At 36.0% G+C, this 4,971-nt stretch overlaps 1 long non-coding RNA gene across 1 annotated transcript; it reads left to right on the top strand.

Moving 5' to 3' along the window:
- Positions 1 to 842: 842 nt before the first annotated feature.
- LOC113737155 (uncharacterized) lies at positions 843 to 4,271 on the top strand. The gene is made up of 5 exons (XR_003459946.2): positions 843 to 1,030; positions 1,140 to 1,621; positions 2,705 to 2,780; positions 3,015 to 3,110; positions 4,019 to 4,271. It is a non-coding gene; the product is annotated as an uncharacterized lncRNA (long non-coding RNA).
- The last annotated feature ends 700 nt before the right edge of the window (positions 4,272 to 4,971 follow it).

Here is a 4,971-nt window from a genome sequence, read left to right as displayed (position 1 = left end):
AAAAGGAAAACTAAACATAGTTCTAAAACTGAAGGGGGAGGAAAGTCTATTTTTTTTTCCTTAATATTAACCGTAAGATGTTATTTTCTTCTTGATTGCTTGAATGATTTTGTGTTGAATTTCATGATCTCTAATTCATTGAATTTCAAACAAAAAATGGGGATAAGTATGTAGATCTATTAATTTTGTTGTCACATTTTAAAGAGAGCATATCGTTCTTTGCTCATACCTATGCATTCTAAACCTATTTAGCACATGGTAAGATGCACATTGTTTAGAGATGACCAAAAGAATGGTTGTAGAAAGCAGAAAATCTCATATTTGAACTCTAGTTTTTGAGTTATATGTTTTTCTCTCAATATATCAGTTAATCTTTCATTTCCTTTTAAGGTTTGGATTCATTTTAAGTAATATTTAACTAGTAAGCTTTTATAACAAGTCATGAATATAGTATCTAGTTGACATATAAAACTTAGTGATTGGAACCTGCTTGCAAGTAACAGAGAAACAAAATACATTGATATAAATTCAAACACAGACGGCTGTTTTTATTTATTTAATGGTGCATTTTTGTTCGTATAAGTGCACCTTCACTACAACAAAAATGGTCTTTTCTGACATGTCTATAAGGACACTTACTGGTTTGTGTCATTATAGCACTTCTATCATTACACTTGTTATCAACTCAATAATATATACTCTAATTTTTTTTATTTTATTTGATATAAAAACAATAATGTACCTTTAGACTCCCTATTATGACACTTGAAAAAATGTGAGATACAAAAAAAAAAAAATTAAAACACAAAACGACGTACTTTGATTTTGGCGGAAGATTCTTTGCCAAAACACCTGTGAAATCTCAAAACTTCATTTTGCTTGCCAGTGAAATTTTGCTTCTTCTTATCTCTCTCACAAACTCTCTCTCTGCAAACTATCTCTCAAAACTCTTGGCCAAAATTTTGCTTTCCCCAAGAGTTTTGCTATTGAATCTCTCCACAATCAAACTACCCTTGCTTTCTTATCGAAGGTATGTAATTGCATGATAAATTTTTGCCCTAAAATTGATTTCTCTCGGTTGTCTACTTGAATCTGATATAACGTTTTTTGCTGAATCTAATATCATATTTTTTTGCTAGATTTCCCTGTTCAACTTTATGGATTTGTAAGGGTTTTTTGGCTGCCAATCTTTTGCACTTCTCTAGAAAAGAAGAGGAGGCAAAATTACTGTGAGCGATTGTCCAAGATAAAGACGATTCTGTCATCGGAGACTATGGTTATTCCCAGCAGTGTTAAGATTAAGGTGAAAGCCAAGCAACTCTAGGTGGAAGGACCCCGCGGGAAGCTTACTCGCAACTTCAAGCATCTCAACCACGAATTCCAGCTCATCACCGATGAGGCCACCGGAAAGAGGAAGCTCAAGGTTGACGCTTGGTTCGGCTCCCGCAAGACTACCGCCGCCATTCGCACTACCCTCAGCCACATTAAGAACCTCATCACTGGCGTTACCAAGGGTTACCGCTACAAGATGAGATTCGTCTACGCTCACTTCCCAATCAACGCCTCCATCACCAACTCCAATCGTTCTATTGAGATCCGAAACTTCCTTGGTGAGAAGAAGGTATCTGCTCGCATGATGAAACATTTGGGCCTTTTCTTTTCTCTTTAGATTTGTCATTTTTCTGATTTCTTTTACATTTTCATGCATCCGAATTGTTGATTTGATTTAGTAATACTGTGAGAGAACTTGGCTTGTGCGGAAGAATTCTTCCTCTTCCCCCTCCCTTTTGAGTGTGTATTTGAGTAGAGTTTTTGGGCTGGACTACCAGTGCTTTGTGTTTGTTCATTTCTGGGTTTATCGTCAGATGCTTGTGAGCCTCCAATTTGAAACCAAAAATGCCATGTGAAGAACAAAGATATCCGGAAGTTCCTTGATGGTATCTATGTCAGTGAGAAGGGGCGAATAGCCGAGGAGGACTGAGGAGAGTTAGTGGCCTACATTTCTTAATCGTTTTCTTGGATTGTTTCCCTTTTATCATATCAAGCTGCTTGTGGGGATTTCTTAGAGATGACTTCTATTTTGAACTTAAAAAATTTTACCCTACAAGCTCAAAAAATTGACTTTGAGTTGGAGCTATCTTCCATGGGGGGATATGGCCATTTTTGCCAATTTAGGCCACCTTACAGTACTCAAACTGAAAAACTTTGCTTTTCAAGGACCTAGATGGGACCTAAATGAAGGGGTATTTGGTTGTCTAAAGTCGTTGCTAATAGAAAGTACAGATCTAGTACACTAGGAGGCCACAAGCACTGATAATTTTCCATGCCTTGAACACCTGCTTCTGAGGTCTTGCAAATCCTTAGAGGAGATCCCTTATGGTATTGGGGAACTTCCTACCCTTTCACTACTTGAGGAGCACTACTGTAGCAAATCTGCAGAGGATTCTGCTAAAGAATTTGGAGAGGAAATTGAAGGTCTGAAGGTTGTCACGAGAAGTGATATTTAGGTGAAAATATCATCAAAGATTCTTGATTTCTAATTTCTATGTGCACCAATGAGTCGGAAGTTAGAAATAAGTCTTGTTACTGATTTTCTACTGTCAGTGGTATACTATTCTCTGTACTTTAGAATTTTATCAATCTTTCCCCTTACACTTTTTCTTTAGCATTACATGCTATGTTGTAATTTTTGGTTGTATGACAGGCTCCTGGACTCTGCACAGTGAAAGCTTGCAATTCCTTTTGCATTGTGGATATTGTCCTTGCATTTTGTGATGATGGTAATCTCATGCAATGTGCATGGTGTCATTAATTCCATTCTAGAGTGTACTACTACTTTTGGTCCTGTTTGAGCACTGAAGGTGTTTAATTTCTTGACAAAAGGAAGCAGACCAACTGTATACGAGGACTAAATTTCTGGATATGACTTTCAGTTTATATAATAGATTATTATTTCAACTTACACGTAGGTCGAACTTTCTACTAATTTTTTCTTAACTGTATATGTGAAGCAGAAATTGAAGACGCGTGTGGTGAGGAAAAATGTAAATCCTGAGTGGAATGAAGACCTTACACTGTCAATTGCAGATCCAAGCATCCCAATCAAGCTAGTAAGTATCATACTTTTTTTTAAGTATATTATAGTGGTGCTTTTTGAATAAGGTGCAGTTATGAACTGTAAAGTTTTTTGCCTTTTTGGAAATTGAGAAACATTAGGTTCGTTCTCAATACAAAATGAATTGTAAGATGAGAGTTGTTGCACCACTGATGCTCAAGTAGGAACAAAGTCTTCTGTTTGAAAATAACTTATGTTGGATTAGTGTTTGCGGTCCTTGAAAAGTTTAGTTTCTTGTTGCGAAGGCTGAAAAATAAAATCTACATTATGTTCTGCAAAGGATTAAGGCATATTGATCATTGATTGATTCTATCCCCGGATGCATAGCTCCAGTTAGATAATTGGGTTCCTGTCATCTGGGTGGTCAAGGTCCAAATTTATGCTGATGCATTATTTACTTAATTTTCTTACCATGTTAAAGCTAATTCAGTCAGCATAGATACTTAGCCTCGCTCTTAATGGTGTGCGATGCAGCAAGTTTTTGACAAGGATACATTCATTCTTGATGACAAAATGGGAGATGACAAAAGGATTAGGCATTCATTTTCTATCTATCTAAATTTGCTTCATACTTGTGTACAGAATTTTGCTTCTTGGCTTTTACTTCATTAGATGTTTACTTTCATTTCCAATAAAACTGTCTGATAATTAAACAAAAAAAAGGGAAGTGGAGCTCAGGACATTAGATTATTCTCATCAAGTGGAATCTAGGAATGTTTGTAACAAATAATTATTTGGCTTTCTAGCTATAACTTTAGAGTTGCTTGCAACTTTAGCATGACTTTGATTCTTGTACTTGTTGGATCTTTGATTCCTATTTTTGAAGCTTCGTTTCTGCTTGTTGCTCAAACTAAAATATTTATGGTTAGGTCTATTTCTTATACCAAAGTACTTTGTGCACAGGTGGTACCAACTAAAGATTGATGGTGTCTTTGTGGTTATGACTGAAGGCTCTCATTTGGTTGGAAAGTTTGGAAGCTACTACAAGTTCTTTCAACTTTTTACATTAGAAGAGTCTTTTATTTTTATTTTAGCTAGTGGCATTGTTTAACATTGCTATTCTACTTTAAACAACTTTTTCGATTAGCTATGTTAGTACTTGTTGCTGACTTTTAGTTCAACAAATGATATTTGAGCTTTGACTTTTGCTTTTAAATTATTACATGCATTCTGTTCTTTGGAATAATTTTACAAGTCCTTTGGGTATCTGATTGACGGAATGTATAGCAGGAAGCACAACCAGGTTGCTTCTTTATTTTTTTTAAAAAAACTCGTGGCAGTTAAAAGTGTCAGCATAGCTCAGCAATTTCGACAATATCCTGACACTTTCGATTGTCAAGAAAAGGGAATTTTGTTGGTAGATGGGATGTATAATAGCATAATTTTCCTGACACATTTGAATGTTTCAAGCCTATCCCCACATTGGAAGGGACAACACTCATCCGAGGTGTGAGGAAAGGTAAAATGTCAGTTTAGATAATCCATACTGACACCTTTAAATGCCATTAAAGGTCATTTTTGTTGTAGTGCTTTGACATACTAGTACAATGACACAAACTCAAACACCGACGGATTTTTTTTATTTAACGGTGCATTTTTGTTGGTAGAACTGCACCTTACATACTAGTACAATAGCAGGGAGATGTATTCATGCCAGCAGTACATCATCCATGCAGAAACTGAAAACCACACCAAAGACACTATATAATTAGAGTACTTAATGTCGTTGATCCTCAGTTGATCAACAGCAGTGCTTGCTTATTTCTTGTGCCAGATGAGTTTCGTTTCACTTGGGGTCTCAAGAACAAGTGCTTTGTGGAGATATGTGGCACCGTCGCTATCCTGATTTTCAATGA

Source organism: Coffea arabica, chromosome 3e (assembly GCF_036785885.1).
Source record: "Coffea arabica cultivar ET-39 chromosome 3e, Coffea Arabica ET-39 HiFi, whole genome shotgun sequence".
NCBI classification, from domain to species: Eukaryota; Viridiplantae; Streptophyta; class Magnoliopsida; order Gentianales; family Rubiaceae; genus Coffea; species Coffea arabica.
This window is presented reverse-complemented; position numbering and strand designations above follow the sequence as displayed.